This window comes from Ictidomys tridecemlineatus, chromosome 2 (assembly GCF_052094955.1).
Source record: "Ictidomys tridecemlineatus isolate mIctTri1 chromosome 2, mIctTri1.hap1, whole genome shotgun sequence".
Classification (NCBI taxonomy): Eukaryota; Metazoa; Chordata; class Mammalia; order Rodentia; family Sciuridae; genus Ictidomys; species Ictidomys tridecemlineatus.
Window position 1 is genome coordinate 62,408,128 of NC_135478.1, and position 20,532 is coordinate 62,428,659.

Below are 20,532 nucleotides of genomic sequence, written 5' to 3' on the forward strand. Positions count from 1 at the left end.
TTATTCTGCATCCTCCTAGTTTCCCGAAATGGCATGGTGGAGTTTATTCCTGAAAAAGCATGAGTCAAGAGACCCCATCAAAAGCCATGGTAAGGTTGCTTATCTTCCTCTGAATTCCAAGTGTTGCTCTTTAGTTTCTCTTTCTCTTTTGATATGATATGGTTTCCTTGAGATGACATACACAATTTCCTGAGTGTGCAGATTCTCACCCGGGTGTCTGTTGCCAAATGAGACCTCACTGAAGTCAACATTAACAAGAAACAGTATCAACTACACACTGTATGATAACAAGCTTTGTGCCTGGCTGTGGTTTTCCCTCCTGGCCATCGAATTCCTTAACTATCACCTAATATAGACCTGTGATACAAATCCACTAGACAAGCTTGTGTCATTTGGTGAGAGTGCATTTGCTATGTGTTTCCTTGATTTGCCCACATTCTCAGTGGATTTTCTAATGTCACCAAGTAAACAAAAGACTTGAGAACACAGGACAGAAATGGCTTGATCTTCATAGTGACTCCTTTTCGTATTTACAGGAGGATTCAAGAGGATCCATAATTGGTATGTATCCTGGCCTCACTCTCTTCCTGTTGCAAAATGTAGATGATGCCAAGAGTCGAAGAGTCTTTCTTTCTTATGAGTGCAGAGTCTCATTGATTCCACTACCTCCTTGAGAATGAGAAGTAAGGGGGTTGTGGTCCAAATTAATTTTAAAAAAATTTATGGCATTCTGCATATTTCCTTGAAGCACCTGAGTGAGTTGAGCAAAGTGGTTAAGTCAATGAGAGTTTTATACATGTGTCTCTGTGTGCATTCATGCAACATGATTCTGAGTGTGACTTTGTGTTCGTTTATGCATATTTGTGTTTCTCTAGATATATACATGCCAAGATGCCAATGTCCACATGTTTAAACAAAAAAGCCATTATCATTAGATCATGATTTTGTATATGTGTAAATCGATCAAACTGTAAACTTTCCATGTGTGCAGTTCATTCCACACCAATACCTCAATTAACAGGCAAGACATATCCCATCAAAACCCAGAAAATTTTCATGACACTCTATAAGGAAAAAGCTCCGGATCATTCCTGTCACTGCACCAGTAGCAACTTCGTTTAATAGCAAACCTCACCTTTCAGTAGGCCCTGTATTTAGTCAGTGCATGTGATTGTTCACAACACTTCACTCATGAAAAATTTTCACGTTCATATACATTTTCTGTGAAAGGTGTCAGAATTCATCTTCCAATCCCCATTCTAGGCACAAGTTTCTGGACAGGGCCAATCTTTAACAGTGACCCTCAGGTTCACCAATACACTATGCTCACTTCTGGTGGGTAATGAGACAGAAGAGATACAAAGGTCAGAAGTTCCTGTACCTAAGGAAGGGCTTACTATGCATGTTCCAACTGACACTAAAAGCTACCTTATTGGGTCTTTTTGTAGACATTTCTTTGTAGAAACATATTTTAACTGGATGGATTTTCATGGGGCCTGATCCGCACAACTGTAGCTCATCTAGTTATAACCTCAAAGTTATGGTAGAACCACCATGGTCATCATTCCTTCTCATCCCTGAACTCCTCTCTGGGCAGAGTATCTTCATCGCAGTCCATGTCATCATTTGATAAATGCAACTCTATGCTAAGATCTCACTTTTCAAGTATGTGGGACTCTACAATGAACCAGGTATTCACCTGGGATCTGACCAGGACCAGCCAGAATCAGTAGGTAAGTTAAGAAGATAGCATTGTGTCCAAGCTTTTCACACACATATCTCATGAGCTCTAGGTGGGACGTGCTTGACCTTGTGCAGAGCCATCTAGATTTTAATGTTGACTTTGTTTATGTAGATTCCTCAGGCCCTCAGAAAGTTCCTGGCACTTTTCACTTTTGCATGTCTCCACAGTCTACTTATAAATGAGGAGTATGAGGAGTGAGAACATGCTGGCAAACTGCTGTCCAAGGATACCCAGGGGAAGGAAATCATTGCCTGCTTCATCTTTGAACTCCAGGTTGTGGCCATCCCAAATAACAGTATTTTAAATTTTATTTTAATTTTAAAACAAAACTTTCAATGTGGCCAGTAGACCCATGTGCATAAAGCAGAGAACATTTCTTTTTGTCTTTTGAGCAGCTGGTCAGATGCTGGCACAGTATATATTCTGTGTGTTTATATTCCTGAAACTGTTGGCATTACAGTTTGCATGTCAGCTTGGTCTGTTTCAAGGAGACAGTGATAATGTTCCAATGGAACAAAGTAGATCAAATTTGACTCCTTTTAGTTCCACTCTCTCATTAGAAGGTTTGCAGCATCCTGTTTGAGGCCTCTGACTCCCCAGAACTCAGAGAGGGTCTGAGAACCCAAAACAGAGATGAGGATAATCCTGACTATTAATATTAGTATCACTATGTTTTTCTTTCTAATAAGGAAACCCAGAAACTGAATAAATTATACAGGTGGGTGTGTTTAGCTTACAGTTCTGGAGATACAAAAGCATGGCACTGGCAAAAACTTGGCTTTAGTGAATACCCTCTTCCCTGCATTGCATGTTTTGTGGTTTCATCAGGGATGCAGGTGCAGGAGGGAGACTTCACATGGGGAGACAGGAAGCCAGCAAGGATAACATGATTCATTTGCTTTTCTAATATAACAGGATATAACAAGGGTTTGAGAAATCTATATTCTTACTTCTGACTCTCATACCATCAAATGTCCTCAACACCTCCACGCAGACCCTTCCTCACACAGACTTCACAAATTTTTTTTGGCCATACTGAGAACCAAGCCTCAGTCACATAATACAGTGTGGGATAAAAAACATCTAACCCTAGCAACCATCATAAGATTAATTGTGTAGAAGAAAGCATGAGTCATTCTTAAGTAACTCTGTTGGTGGTGTCTGTGTCTCTAAAGGTTGGATATGGAACAAAGATTATGATTCAAGCAGTGATGAGGAAGAGACTGCAGGTAGGAACAGCCCTTGGGATATGGCAAAATGTGAAAGGTTTCCTGGTAGGATTTGAGTTCACCTACTCATGTGGGAAATGAGAAATGGAAATAAGATTTAAATAAACCAAAATATGTGTTATTTTCAAAAAATAAGAGTTAGTGGACCTTCTGATATCCTGTTCATAAGAAGACAACTTTTGCTGTGCCAGTTAAACACAATCTTCCATGTTAAGTTCCATTCTCTCCTAAATTCGCCTCTAATAAACATCAAGTAGCTTGGCTTTCATTATTGATTTTTTTTGCATCATGCATGAAAGAAATAAGATCTGCACTTTAGGTTTTACCTACAATGGAAAGAATCTAGTGGGACATACTTTCTTAGAAGCACTTTGAAAACCTGTAATTGAAGCTCTCACTAGTGATAAGCAGTGAGTATGAAGTCACAATTTCACTCTGAATGTTCTCTTTTTAGAGCAGCACTTTCTCTTCTCTGTTTTGCCTATTTCTGGTTGAAAATAAACTCTCAAATGTGGGAAACTTAAAAGAAAATTGTTTCAGTTCTCTTTGAACAGGCCACTGTGTTCTCCTGTAAAAGAATGGAGAGAAGTTCCTCCTTCAACATGTTTCTAACCTCAAGTCTTCATCTAATTCCCAAGCCCTGGGACTAGGAGAAAAATCTGAATTTGCGTGTATTTAAGAGGCCTAAGTCCAAAAAATCAGAAAGACTGTGGCTGCCTCTTGAAGGAACAGGATGACACAGAAGCCCTACCAAGTACAGTGGCAGAATGTGAACTGGAAAAGAGCTCTTGGGATGCTAGATCAATTTCTCATTGCAGTGGTGAGGTGATGGAGGCCAGGAGACAGAAATGCATACAAGAGGAAGTATGGAGAGCTTTTACTGTGGGTTCTAGAACACCAGGAAAATGAGCAACTCAAGTTCTCACCTTGACTTTAACTCTGCCTTTCCTTTTTCTAAGGCCACATCATCACCATCAAGGCCATGGTCCACACAGAAAATAGAGAAAGTGATTAAGAGGATGAGGACGAGGAAAAAAGGACCAGAAATCTGCAAGTAATTGATTTTCTATTGGTTTCACTTAATTAATCTTTCTTATGTAAAGGCTGTAGATTTTCCATGTTTCATCTTTCCCACATTTTATGACATTTCTAAAGGTGCTTTTCTCATTAAGATCTTTGAGGTCCTTGGACTTTCAATGTCTGTTAAATTTCTCTGCATTAACATTCTTAGTCTTTCCCTGTTATTTTTCCCACAGACAACACCACTGAATCATGCTGAGCAATACTGCACACCCATACACTGAGTTTGAGATGTAGGGAGCATCAGAAATACTGAGTTGTTTCCTGATGCATAAGACACAAACAATATGGTTCTGTTATACTGACCACTGAATAGCTGGGTTCTCCTGCCTTTGCTGGTTCTGAACATGCATGAATTTACCCTTCCTTTCCTAGGTTAAGATTACACAATTCGAATGTAGGTCCCCTAACATGAATTGTTTCCAGGGGCCCTCTTCTGATTTAATAGATAGGCTCAATCCAGCAAAAGTGAAAAAGCAGTTTAGGAAAAGGAAATGTGAGTCTGGAAAGAATGGAAAGGAGACCAAAGGTCAAAATATTCTCCATTGTTTTCTTAAGGTCCTTTGTTGTACTTTATGCAATCCATCAGAACCAATTAGTGCACTGAAGGTACCATAGTTGCATGTGACCATGGCCATGCAAGGAAGGTACAATTTGGTTAAAATCAGTGCAGGACGCTCTCTGAGGAATGACACTACACAGGGTAGGGCTGGAGGAGCCAGGGTCATTGCTCCACCCTGTGTCATCACAGGTGCTGCTTCTCAGGGTCCAAGGTGTGTGCGACTCAGCCTTTTCACCCAAATGTCCTAGAGAACCCTTTCCTTTGCCTTATGTTCACTCTCTAGGGAAGAAGACTCAGAAGGTTCTGAAGGTGGATGTCCATGGGAATTTGCTCCTGAGGAAATTTATAGACACTCTTCCCACAGACAACACTCTCAACTGAGGGCAGCATACCAGCCTCAGTGCTCCCTGCCCAGACCCCCGGAGAGATCAGGGCCCAAGTTCATCTTGCATATCCTGAGGACAATTGTTGTCCTGGCCCCTCTCTGTGGCCAGCAACTCATCCCAAGTGACCTTTTTACCATGTTCTGTTTTATAGATCCAGTAAGACACTAGGAGAGCAGAGATTTTGGCCCTGGGATACGGGAGAAATGATACCTGCAGTGCACAGAAGTTGAAATAAACCTGTAAGACTCAAAGCAAAAGCTTGTTTTTTGGTTCGAAAGTCATAACTGTCTATATTGTATAGAATTTGCAGATTTATATGTTTTTTGTTTAATAATTTTAATATTAGTACTTCATGTTAAATTTTTATATTAAATTATATTTACTTGGTAACAGTTGCTTTTTAAATTCATTCTGTAAAATAAAACACACTAGGGAAGAGAGGTGGGAGGGAAAGGGTTAAAGGGGAAAGGGGAATTTCATGAAAGATGGAAGGGCAGACCCTCATCATTATACAGAATACATGTATGATGATGTGAGGAGAAAAAAAAAGGAGTGTGTCACATTACAATGGGTAGAGAGAAGTGATGGAAGGGGAGGAGAGGGGGAGGGGGGAAGAAAGGTCAGCAGAATAAAATAGACATTAGTATTACTGTATATATATACGTTACTGCATGAACAATGTGATTCTGCAACCTGTACACTCAGAAAAATGAGAAATTATACCCCATCTTATTCAAAAATATGATTTGTCAAGATCATTGTACTGTCATGTTTAATTAATTAAAACAAAATTTAAAAACACACACTACAAGAGGAATATGTTCCTGAAGCAGATCTTAATGAATTACAAAGCTTTTACCTGGTGACTTCCATCACCATCACTCCTCTCTTTCCATACCCCCCTCAGTTTGCTTTTTTGGTTGTTTTTTAGATTGGTATTATAACATTCACTAAATTATTGATGTGGGTGAATAGATGCATTAAAGAATGAAATAATTAGATTACAAGCTAAGTTAAATCCCAACTAAATTTCATAAGTGTTTAATTAATTTATCCATTCATTATCTAACTGAATCTCAAGTCAAAACACTCAATATAAGAAAGGGCTGAGAAAAAATTGGAAATATTCATTTATGAAAAATTGTGGTTTTACATTTTATATCCTTTTTTCAATCAAGTACAATATTTTTTGTAATATCACATACATATAAAACAAGTTGGAAAACTGCATTAAAAACTTGTAATGATGGCTTTAAATACATTAACTGACATGTTTCTCATTAGAAATAGGTTGGTTGCTGTATATATATAGTTTATTAAAACTACTAATATAATAAAGGATAGACAAAATATAAATGTCTGCTCTAAGGTATCATATGAGCATCACTCTAATCTAACAATGCTAAAAGTTACATAATACTGTAAAATATGTCTTAAAACTATATACTTTAAAAAGAAATAAATTCAATAAAGAATGATAATACAGGGAATTGGGTTGTGGCTAAGTAGTAGAGTACTTACCTCAAACACGTAAGGCCATGGGTTCGATCCTAAGCACCACATAGAATAAACAAAATATATATAGGCATTGAGTCCATCTACAACTAGAAATATTTTTTAAAAAATGAATGATGGGGTGGGGTTGTAGCTCAATGATAGAGCACATGCCTAGCATATGTGAGGCACTGGGTTCGATTCTCAGTGCCACATATAAATAAATAAAGGTCCATTGATAACTAAAAAAGTATATATATATATATATATATATATATATATATATATATATATATATATATATATATAAATGATAATACTGAGAACCAAGGCATTCAGATTTCAAAATTCATGCTTCTTTTCAGGTGATCCAATATTTTGTCAATTAAGTTTTCAAAATTTTCTCAAAGCCAACATTACTTATATATGTTACATATTTATTATTTCATAAATTTACTTTCCTCATAAAAGACCTTTGATAAACAGCCAAAATATCAAGGTTAAATATATTCGAAATGAAGCTGAAAGAAATACTGGTATCATTTTTCACTGTCACTTTAAGTGTTTAAGTATTACAAGTTATTCAACCAACACAACAAAGTTAAAATTATAATGGCACAGCCTGTATTGTAAATAAATCAAAACAACAGAATGTGTAACGCAAAGACAGATCAGTGGAACATTAAATGAAAACTCGCTGAATACAAACAATTGACTACTGCAGAGCATAATATTAAAACAGTTCAAGTGAGACAAAGTGATGGAGAGGTCACCATGACGGTGCCAACTGATGATTCTGCTGACCACTGTTGTCCAGAATGGAAATTAAAAAATCATATTTATAAGAACTTTGATACGTATACAATTATCTCCAGTATTAAATAAAAATAAAGATTTCCAATGCATCTGCCTTCTCTGAATAGAATAAAGCTCTAAGTTTATCTGTCAACTGGTGTTTCGATCACACAAAATTTTTACCTCTGAATTTTTTGGGTTGACATTGATGACTGTAACAACCAAAATTAGTCCATGATGACATGTTTTAAAAACTTTTTTAAAACTTACTTCTCAGATATTACAACAGTTATCAATTTTTTACAGTATCAAATTTGATGACTGTAACAACCAAAATTAGTCCATGGTGACATGTTTTTAAAAACGTTTTTAAAACTTACTACTCAGATATTACAATGGTTATCAATTTTTTTACACTATCAAATTTGCCAAATTTGCATTGCAGTCATGTGGCACACATCATATAATTCAAAGTCTCAACTCATTTGTCCCTGTGCTATCTTCTTTCACACACACACACACACACACACACACACACACACACACACACATGCACAAACACATTTCTTCATCAGCAGTCTTGTATAGTTAAAGTGTCTAGATTTTCTTCATTATTTGTGCAATATACTTCTATCTACAATTTCATTACATGCATACGACAAAAAAGAAATTATTTGTTTTACATCCTTCATGATAATATTATATACAGAGAGGTTTAAAACAGTACTTCAACATTTTGCTTAGTAATGTGACACAGAATGATTGTATCTTGTTCTCTAAATTTTAATAAGGATGTATAAACTACAGGCTCAATAATTTTAAATCAAATATACATCTTTTAAAAAATAGTGTTGCAGCATTGTTCTTAGCATTACTTTTAAAACTTTTTTAATTTTTTCTCTCATGGCACAATCTTCTAATACTTCATATATGAGAGGCAATTTTTTAAAAAATTACAACTTCTGCTTTTGGAAGAGCTCTGTAGTGACTGAATGGCATATGAATTTTTTTTATTTTATATATTTACATATATGACAGTAGAATGTATTCCAATTCTTATTATGCATTTAGAGCACAATTTTTTATACCTTTGTGTATTAAGTATGTTCACACCAATTCAGGCCTTAACACAATTACTTTCTGGTTTTCTTTTGCAATACATTTCTTATCTGACATATATACCACAATTTTTTCATATCTCAGGTTGCATATAAAGCATGTTGAGCCTTAATTCAAATATTCATACATGTACTTTGAATAATGATGCCCATCACATTCCACCATCCTTTGTAAGCCCCTGCTCCTCTCTTTACCTCCCACTTCTCTTTCCTATCTAGAATTCATCTAATCCTCTCATGCTCCCCCTCCCACTGCACTATGATTTAGCCTCCTTATATCAGAGAAAACATTTGGCATTTATTTATTTATTGATTGATTGATTGGCTAATTTCACTTAGCATTATCTTCTCCAAGGGCATTCATTTACCTGCAAATGCTATGATTTTATTCTCTGTCACTCTTGAATAAATTTCTATTGTGTATATGTTCCACATTTTTAAATCCATTCATCCACTGAAAGGCATCTAGTTTGGCTCCACTGTTTAGATATTGTGAATTGTACTGCTATAAACATTGATGTTGCTGTGTCCCTGTTGTATGCTGTTTTTAATTCCTTTGTGTATAGTTCAAGGAGAAGGGATACCTGAGTCAAATGGTGGCTCCATTCCCAGATTTCCAAAGAATCTCCATACTGTTTTCCATATCGGCTGCACCAATTCGCAGTCCAACCAGGAATGTATGAGTGTAGATTTTTCTCCACATCCTCACCAACATTGTAGTTGTTTGTCTTCATAATAGCTTCCATTCTGACTGGAGTGAGATAATAAATTAGAGTAGGGTTTTTTTTAAGAGAAAGAAAGAGAGAGAGAAAATTTTAATATGTATTATTTTTAGTTTTCGGTGGACATAACATCTTTGTATGTGGTGCTGAGGATCCAACCCAGGCCGCATGCATGCCAGACGAGCGAGCTACCACTTGAGCCACATCCCCAGCCCAAACTTAGAGTAGTTTTGATTTGCATTTCTCTAATTGGTATAGATGATAAGAATTTTTCAAATATTTGTTATTTGATTTTATATCCTCTTCTGAGAAATGTTTTTTCAAGTTTTTGGCCCATGTGTTGATTGGTTTATTTGAGTTTGTTTTTTTTTTTTGTTTTGTTTTGTTTTGTTTTGGCGCATAGCTTTTTGAGTTCTTTATATATCCTAGAGTTTAGTGCTCCACCTGATGTGTGAGAGGTAAAAATTTGCTCCCAGGACGTGGGTTCTCTGCTCACCTCACAAATTGGTTTTTTTGCTGACAAGAATCTTTTTATTTTGATTCTACCCCATATATTGATTCTTGATTTTAATTTTTGTGCTATAAAAGTCTTATTATGGAAGTTGAGGCCTAATCCCACATGATGAAGATTAGGGCCTACTTTTTTTTCTATTAGGCACAGAGTTTCAGGTTTCATTCCTCGGTTCTTGATCCATTTAGAGTTTAGTCTTGTGCTGGTAAAAGATAAGGGTTTAATTTAATATAGTTGCATATGGGTTTCCAGATTGCCTAGTACCATTTTTTTGAAGATGCTTTCTTTTCTCCAGTGCATGTTTTGGCCCCTTTTTTAATATAAGATAATTGTAATTTTGGGGGTTGGTCCCTGTGTCCTCTATTCTCAGTCACTGGTCTACAAGACTGATTTGGTGTGAATAGCATGCTCTTTTTGATACTATTGCTCTGTAGTATTGTTTAAGGTCTGGTATAGTGATGCCACCTGCTTCACTTATCCTGCTAAGTATTGCTTTACCTATTCTGAGTCTCTTATTTTTCCCTATGAATTTCATGATTGCTCTTTCTATTTCTATGAGGAATTTCATTGGAATTTTGATGAGAAATGAATTAAACCTGTATATTGCTTTTGGTAGTATAGTCATTTTGATAATATTAATTCTGTCTAACCAAGAACAAGGTAGACATAAATATTCTATATATGTCATTTTATAAGGTCTTTTTTGATTTCTTTCTTTAGGCTTCTGTAGTTTTTATTATACAGATCGTTCACCTCTTTTGTTAAGTTGATTCCCAATTATCTTATTTTTTTTTTTGTAGGTTATTGTGAATGGGGTAGTTTTCCTCATTTCCTTCTCAGAGGATTCTCACTGATATACAGAAATGCCTTTGATTTATGGGTTTTGACTTTATATATTGCTACTTTGATGAATTTAATTACTAGTTCTAAACATTTTCTGGTGGAGTTTTTGGGGTCTTCTAGTTATAGAATCATATTGTCAGCAAATAGTGCTAATTTAAGTTCTTTTCCTATGTGTATCCCTTTAATTTCTTTCATCTGTCTAATTGCTCTGGCCAATGTTTCAAAAACTATGTTGAATAGAAGTGGTGAGAGAGGGCATTCCTCTCTTGTTCCAGATTTTACATGAAATGCATTCACATTTTTTCTGTTTAGAATGATTTTGGCCTGAGGATTAGCATAGATAGCCTTTAAAACGCTGAGATATGTTCCTGTTATCCCTAGTTTTTCTAGTGTTTTGAACTTAACTGGATATTGTATTTTGTCAAATGCTTTTTCTGTGTCTATTGTGGTGACCTTATGATTTTTACCTTTAAGCCTATTGATGTGGTGAGTTATATTTTTTGATTTCCGTATGTTGATCTAAACTTGCATTTCTGGGATGAATCCCATTTGATCATGATGCACAAACTTTTTGATATGTTTTTGTATTAGATTTGCCAAAATTTTATTGAAAAATTTGCATCTATGTTCATTAGACATATTGGTCTAGAGTTTTCTTTTTTGATTTGTCTTTGCCTTGTTTGGAGATCAGGATGATATTGGCGTCATGGAATGATTTTGGAATGACTGCCTATTCTACCATATCCTGAAATAAATTGAAGAGTGTTGGTATTAGTTCTTCTTTAAAGGACTTGTAGAACTCGCTTGTGTAAACATCCGATCCTGGGCTTTTCGTGGTTGGTAAGCCTCTGATAGTGTCTTCTATTTACTCACTTGATATTGGTCTGTTTAAATTGTTTATATCTGCTTTTTCACAAGCAGTGTTCAACTGGCTTAGCCATCTGCTTGAGGCTCTGCCCTTCCACCTCTTCCCCAGACCCAGAGCTCTTTTGCTGGTCACTCAGTTTGCCCAGTTCACCTCTGCACCTTGGTTCTAATCAGCAAATGAGTGTGAAGAGCACTTTGAACCTGATTCATCAGGATTTGGTTTGTACAGTACAATAATTCACAAGATTTCAAGAACTGGGTATGCGGAGAAGATGGCTGCTGTGTACGGAGGTTGCTGAAGTGCTGAGTGTGGTGCTCAGAGCAGCAGCTTTAATCAAGATTTCGTGCAGCTTGTTAGAGCTTTTTTCACCATTAATCTGTAGTGGACCACTTTGCCAAGAAGCAGAAAGAACAAAGAGATTAGAAAAGAGATGCTTGGCTCACAGACGCTTTCCTACTCAGAGCCGTGGGCGCTTTGCACCCATCTGCTTCCTCTTTCACTTTGCTCTGGGCAGAGAAGCTGAATGTGTAATCAGCAGTGGATTGTAAGTACCTGAGGCAAAGAAAGCTAAGTGTGCCCTGCCCTTTTTTTTTTTAATATTTTCTATACAGGGAGAGTTAGTGGATTGGGATTGTTGGCTGGGCTGTGGTTTGGGGGCCGAAAATCCACTCCACAGGAGCCGGCATTTGCTTTCTGCTTGCTGTCTTGATGGCTCTGTCTACATTGTATAGCAGCTGGAACTGGGCTGCGTGCCAAGCCCTGCCCTCCGAAGGCTGGGCCACGGCCTCCAGTGCCCCAGTCACATGTTCGAAGCTGCACCTTTGGGCAGAGCCTGCTCTGGGGTCATTCGGCATCCCCCTGCGAAGGGACCCGTGCTCCGGAGGAGGGGGCCAGAGAGCTGCGGCGGCAACCGCTTGGGCCCTGGGAGCAGGGCACCGGACCGAGGAGCATTGGAGGACACAGCGGCGCTGCTAACATTGCAGAAAAGCGTGGTGCCGCCCGTGAGCGCAGCCCAGAAGTGGAGGTGACGGCAGCAGGGTTTCATTTCTAGAAATCTGGACTGGAAACAGAAGCAGCAGTTTGTATAATCCCAATATCTTGCTTATGCCAGGAAGCTGTAAGGGTAACATGAATATCATTGAGGAGGTCTAACATGGTGGCAGGCACGGAGAGAACAAGTCTCTGACCTTTTGAACTGCGCAGGCACAGGGAGCTGTAAATTATCGAAAGGCTGTTTGTTTAGGATCACTAGGCAATGCTGAGCTGACGTGGATCTGGGGCTTACAGTTTGGGCCCCTCAGAAAACACACACTGAGCACAGATCAGCTGCATTCAAGCTCCAGTTCACCTGCTTCTTGTGACTCAGCACTAATGATTCCACTGAAATAACTGGTCGGCCCTTCTGAACTTAGAGGTAAAAGCCAACTGAGCCTTCATAGGCAGTGGCCACAGGACTGAAACAGGGATTGGGAGAGATAGTCAGGACCCACCCATTGCACTGATCACCCGGCATAGGGAATGAACGGTCACCATTTGCATAGGATACCACCTTGGCAGAGAACTGACGTCACGGGCGAGACAGATGTGTAACCCCTAGCCATCACTCTCCACTCAGCGGGGGAAACCTTAAGGGCCCCTCCCGGTTCTCCTGTGAGCACAATAGACAGACTGAGGGAATCAGGAGTGGTGTGAGACTTGTGTTGTGGAACTTCCGGCTATCCAACCAGTGCGGACAGCTGAGGTCTCTTGCACAAGCTACAGGGGGCGTGACTACCAGAGGGCAAGCAAATTCGCTGGGGGTTCTCAGCCCCAAGCACTAAAAATTTAGGGTCTGAGGGAGGCAAATAGGGAGAGGGAGCCCAGGCATCCATGAAAACAGGGCTTCCAGGAGCAGCAGACCTGGCGTGTAGCCAGTATTGTGGTGAGCGTCACAGGTGAGCGGAGCCTGGCTTAAGGAACAGCAAGTGAAGGCTCTAGGCACTCAGGATTGGAGACCCACCCAGTCTGGAGGAAGAGCAGCTGCACAGTGATTGGTTCCCACCTATTGAGAGGAGAAGCTTGACCCAGTGGGTACAGCTCCACCTACTGGAAGAGAAGTTAATCAAACTCTAAGACTGCATTTATTAATATTATTATTATCATTTTTTCTCTTTTTCTTTTTTTTCCTTTTTTGTTCATCTTCAACTTTTGTTGTTGTTGTTCTTTAACTTTTTTAATGTTTTTAATTGTTTTGTTATTCATTTTTTTATTTTATTATTATTATTATTTAATTTTGATTTTAATTTTTTACTGTCATTATTATTTTTGTAAAAAAAATTTTTTCTTTTCTTTCTTTCTTTATTTTCTAATTTTTGCTTGTTTGTTTGTGTTTTTTTTTGGCTTTTCATTTCTTTTCAAATTTCTTATTCCCCCTTCCTTGACTTCTACCTGCCTACTCTCATTCTCTTTAGTGACGTCTTCCCTGCCCTTCTAATATCTTTCCTCCCAAGCATCAAAAAATTTATAAGAGTAAACAGTAACTCAGCATTCAAACAGAACAAGAAGTAACATGACCAGCATAAAAATGCAAGGAAGAAAAGGACTACAAACAATAAAGGACAGCCTAAATATTCAGTAGGACCTAGAGTCAGCAGAAAAATGGTCACATAAAGAACTCAAGGAATACCTTAGAGAGATGGAATGGAAACTTAAAGAGAATAAGAGACAGAAAATCCAAACACTGAAAGAACACACTGAAAATGAATTACATAAACAGATAAAAGAAGAAGTTAAGCATCTTTATCAGGAGATAGAGATTATAAAAAAAAATCAAACAATAATTCTAGAAATGAAGAAAACGATAAACCAAATTAAAAACTCAATTGAGAGTATGACCAACAGAATGGAGCAAGTAGAAGCCAGAACGTCAGATAATGAAGACAAAATATATCATCTTGAAAAGAAGACAAAATATATCATCTTGAAAAGATCCTAGCCTACTCAGAAAGGCTGGTTAAAAATCATGAGAAAAGCATCCAAGAGATATGGAATAACATAAAAAAGCCAAGTCTATGAGTCATCGGGATAGAGGAAGGTACAGAGATTGAAACCAGGGAAATGAGTAACCTGCTGAATGAAATAATTATAGAAAACATTCCAGAAATAAAAAAGGAAACAGATATACAAATTGTAGATGCATACAGGACACCGAGCACACAAAATCACAGTAGACCAATGCCAAGACACATTGTTATGAAGATATCCAATACACAGAACAAAGAGAAAATATTAAAAGCTACAAGAGAAAGGAGGCAGATCACATTCAGAAGTAAAGCAATAAGATTAACAACGGATTTTTCATCACAGACGCTGAAAGTGAGAAGATCCTGGAACAACATACTTCAAACACTGAAAGACAATGGATTTCAACCAAGAGTTCTGTATCCAGTAAAATTAAGCTTCAGGTATGACAATGAAATAAAAATCTTTCATGAGAAACAAAAGCTAAAAGAATTTGCAGCCAGAAAACCAGCATTGCAAAGCATCTTGAGAAAAACACTACAAGAGGAAGAAATGAAAAACAATAACCAAAACCATCAGTGGGAAGTGCCTCTTTAAAGTCAGAGGGCGGGGGAAAGCTAATCTTGGAGAAACAAACTAAAAGGAGATAAATAATCAAACATGGCTGGAAGTACAAACCATAGATCAATAGTAACGCTAAATGTTAATGGCTTAAACTCTCCAATAAAGCGACATAGGCTGGTAACATGGATTAAAAAAAACAAATCCAACAATATGCTGCCTTCAGGAGACACACCTGATTGGAAAAGAAATACACAGGCTGAAGGTGAAAGGTTGGGAAAAAAATATACCACGCATACGGTCCTCATAAGCAAGCGGGGATGGCCATCCTCATATCGAATAAAATCGACTTCAAGACTAAGTTAATCAAAATGAATAATGAAGGACATTATATACTGTTAAAAGGAACCATTCATCAACAAGACATAACAATTATCAATAATTATGCACCAAATAATTGTGCTGCTACGTTCATTAAACAAATTCTCCTCAAGTTCAAGAATCAAATAGACCACAAAACAATAATTATGGGTGACTTCAACACACCTATCTCACCATTGGACAGATCTTCCAAACAAAAGTTGAATAAAGAAACTATAGAACTCAATATCACAATCAACAACCTAGACTTAACTGACATATATAGAATATATCAACCAACATCAAGTGGCTATACTTTTTTCTCAGCAGCACATAGATCCTTCTCAAAAATAGATTATATATTATGCCATAGGGCAACCCTCAGTAAATATACAGGGGTGGAGATAATACCATGCATTTTATCTGATCATAATGGAATGAAACTGAAAATCATTGATAAAAGAAGGAAGGAAAAATCCTACATCACATAGAAAATGAAGATCAATGGGTTACAGAAGAAATAAAGGAGAAAATCATAAAATTTTTAGAGATAAATGAAAATACAGACACAACATATCTGAATCTATGGGACAAAATAAAAGCAGTTTAAGAGGAAAATTCATTGCCTGGAGGTCATTCCTCAAAAAAAGGAAAAACAAACAAATAAATGAGCTCACACGTCATTTTAAAGCCCTAGAAAAGGAAGAGCAAAACAACAGCAAATGTAGCAGAAGGCAAGAAATAATTAAAATCAGAGCGGAAATCAATGAAATTGAAACAAAAGAAACTATTGAAAAAGTTAACAAAACTAAAAGTTGGTTCTTTGAAAAAATAAATAAGATCGACAGACCCCTAGCCATGCTAATGAAGAGAAGAAGAGAGAGAACTCAAATTACTAAAATATGGGATGAAAAAGGCAATATCACAACAGACACTACAGAAATACAGAAGACAAATAAAAATTATTTTGAAAACCTATATTCCAATAAAATACAAGATAGTGAAAACATCGATAAATTCCTTAAGTTATATGATTTGCCCAGACTGAGTCAGGAGAATACTCACAGCTTAAACAGACCAATATCAATAGATGAAATAGAAGAAGCAATCAAAAGATTCCAACCAAGAAAAGCCCAGGACCAGATGGGTATACAGCGGTTTTACATAATCTTTAAAGAATAATTAATATAAATACTTTTCAAGTTATTTCAGGAAATAGAAAAAGAGGGAGCTCTAACAAATTCATTCTATGAGGCTAACATCACCCTGATTCCGAAACCAGACAAAGACACATCAAAGAAAGAAAACTACAGACCAATATCTCTTGTGAACCTAGATGCAAAAATCCTCAAAAAAATTCTGGCGAATTGGATACAAAGGCACATCAAAAAAATTGTACACAATTATCAAGTAGGATTCATCCCTGGGATGCAGGGATGGTTCAATATACTGAAATCAATAAATGTTATTCACCACATAAATAGACTTAAAGAAAAGAACCATATGATTATCTCAATAGACGCAGAAAAAGCATTTGACAAAGTACAGCATCCCTTTATGTTCAAAACACTAGAATAACTAGAGATAACAGGAACTTACATCAACATTGTAAAAGCTATCTATGCCAAGCCTCAGGCTAGCATCATTCTCAATGGAGAAAAATTGAAGGCATTGCCCCTAAAATCTGGAACAAGACAGGGATGCCCTCTATCATCATTTCTATTCAATATAGTTCTCGAAACACTGGCCAGAGCAATTAGACAGATGAAAGAAATTAAAGGCATAAAAATAGGAAAGGAAGAACTTAAATTATCACTATTTGCAGATGACATGATTCTATACCTAGAAGACACAAAAGGGACTACCAAAAAAAACTACTAGAACTAATAAATGAGTTCAGCAAAGTGGCAGGATATAAAATCAACGCACATAAATCAAAGGCATTTCTGTATATCAGTGACAAAACTTCTTAAATGGAAATGAGGAAAAACACTCCATTCACAATATCCTCCAAAAAAATAAAATACTTGGGAATCAACCTAACAAAAGAGGTGAAAGATTTATACAATGAAAACCACAAAACCCTAAAAAGAGAAGTAGAAGAAGATCTTAGAATATGGAAAAATATAAACTGTTCATGGATAGGCAGAACTAACATCATCAAAATGGCGATATTACCAAAAGTTCTCTATAGGTTTAATGCAATCCCAATCAAAATCCCAACGGTATTTCTTGTAGAAATAGATAAAGCAATCATGAAATTTATATGGAAAAATAAAAGACCCAGAAGAGCAAAAGCAATTCTAAGCAGGAAGTGTGAATCAGGCGGTATAGCAATACCAGATTTCAAACTATATTACAGAGCAATAGTAAAAAAGACAGCATGGTACTGGTACCAAAACAGGTGGGTGGACCAATGGTACAGAATAGAGGACACAGAGACTAATCCACAAAGCTACAACTATCTTATATTTGATAAAAGCATGCAATGGAAGAAGGATAGCATCTTCAACAAATGGTGCTGGAAAAACTGGAAATCCATATGCAAAAAAATGAAACTGAATCCCCTCCTCTCACCATGCACAAAAGTTAACTCAAAATGGATCAAGGAGCTAGATATCAAATCAGAGACTCTGCGTCTGATGGAAGAAAAAGTTGGCTCCGATCTACATATTGTTGGGTCGGGCTCCAAATTTCTGAATAGGACACCCATAGCACAAGAGTTAATAATAAGAATCAACAAATGGGACTTACTTAAACTGAAAAGTTTTTTTTCTCAGCAAGAGAAACAATAAGAGAGGTAAATATGGAGCCTACATCATGGGAACAAATTTTTACTCCTCATACTTCAGATAGAATCCTAATATCCAGAGTATACAAAGAACTCAAAAAATTAAACAATAAGAAAACAAATAACCCAATCAACAAATGGGCCAAAGACCTGAACAGACACATTTCAGAGGAGGACATACAATCAATCATCAAGTACATGAAAAAATGCTCACCATCTCTAGCAGTCAGAGAAATGCAAATCAAAAGCACCCTAAGATACCATCTCACTCCAGTAAGATTGGCAGTCATTATGAAGTCAAAAAACAACAAGTGCTGACGAGGATGTGGGCAAAAGGGTACTCTTGCACATTTCTGGTGGGGCTGCAAACTGGTGCGGCCAATTTGGAAAGCAGTATGGAGATTCCTGGGAAAGCTGGGAATGGAACCACCATTTGACCCAGCTATTGCCCTTCTCGGACTATTCCCTGAAGACCTTCAAAGAGTGTACTACAGGGATACTACCACATCGATATTCATAGCAGCACAATTCACAATTGCTAGACTGTGGAACCAACCCAGATGCCCTTTGATAGATGAATGGATAAAAAAAATGTGGCATTCATACACCATGGAATATTACACAACACTAAAAAATAACAAAATCATGGAATTTGCAGGGAAATGGATGGCACTAGAGCAGATTATGCTTAGTGAAGCTAGCCAATCCCTAAAAAACAAATACCAAATGTCTTCTTTGATATAATGAGAGCAACTATGAACAGAGCAGGGATGAAGAGCAGGAAGAAAAGATCACCATTAAACTGATACATTAGGTTGTAGGGAAAGGGAACGAAAAAGGAAATTTCATGGTAATGGAGGGAGACCCTCATTGTTATACAAAATTACACATAAGAGGTTGTGAGGGGAACGGGAAAATAAACAAGGAGAGAAATGAATTACAGTACATGGGGTAGAGAGAGAAGATGGGAGGGGAAAGGAGGGGGGGATAGTAGAGGATAGGAAAGGTAGCCGAATACAAAAGTTACTAATAGGGCAGTATGTACAAAGGTGGATGTGTAAACCATGTGATTCTGCAATCTGTATATGGGGTAAAATTGGGAGTTCATAACCAATTTGAAGCTAATGTATGAAATATGATATGTCAAGAGCTTTGTAATGTTTTGAACAACCAATAAAAATAATTAAAAAAATAAATTGTTTATATCTAACTGACTAAATCTGGGCAGATCATATGACTTAAGAAATCTGTCAGTTTCTTCGATGCCTTCGATTTTATTGGAGTTTAAGATTTCAAAATAATTTCTTATTTTCCTCTGTATTTCTGTAGTGTCAGTTGTGATATTACCTTTTTCATCACATATGCTGGTAATTTGAGCTCTCTCTTCTCTTCATTAGCGTGGCTAAGGGCCTATCAATTTTATTTATTTTTTCAAAGAACCAACTTTTTGTTTTGTCAATTTTTTCAATTGTTCATTTTGTTTTGTCAATTTTTTCAATTGTTCCTTTTGTTTTGATTTCATTGATTCCAGCTCTAATTTTAATTATATCTTATGTCCATCTGCTTTTGCTACTGATTTGTTCTTTTCCTAGGGCTTTTAGATGTAGTGTGAGGTCATTTATTTTTTGACATTTTTTTTAAGAAATGAATTCATGCAATGAATTTTTATTTTAGTATTGCTTTCATAGTGTCCCAGAGATTTTGATATGTTTTGTCTATGTTCTCACTTACTTCTAAGAATTTTTTAATCTCCTCCTTGATGTCTTCTGGAACGCATTGTTCATTAAGTAGCATATGGTGTAGGCTCCAAGTGATGGAGAAAATTTGCTTTTATTTTGTTGTTGATTTCCAATTTCATTCCATTATAATCCGATACAATGTATGGTAGTATCTCTAACTTTTTGTATTTGCTAATATTTGATTTGTGGCACATTATATGGTCTATTTTAGAAAAGGATCCATGTGCTGCTGAGAAGAAAGTGTATGCACTTGGTGCAGGTTGAAATATTCTATATATGTCAGTTAAGTCTAAGTTATTGATTGTGTTATTGAGTTCTATAGATTCTTTATTCAACTTATGTTTGGAAGATCTATCCAGTGATGAGAGAGGTCTGTTAAATTCAACCAAAATTATTGTGTTGTAGTCAATTTGACTCTTGAACTTGAAAAGAGTTTGTTTGATGATCATAATTGCATCAATGTTTGGGGCATATATATTTATGATTGTTATGGTTTATTGGTGTAGGGTTCTTTGAGCAGTATGTAATGTCCATCTTTATCACTTTTGATTAAATTTGACTTGAAGTCTACTTTATTTGATGAGTATGAAAACCCCTGCTTGCTTACACAGCCCATGTGAGTGGTATGATTTTTCCAAACTTTTTATCTTCAGTTTGTATATGTCTTTTCATATCAAATGAGTTACCCAGAGGCAGCATATTGTTGGGTCTTTTATTTTGTGCAATCAA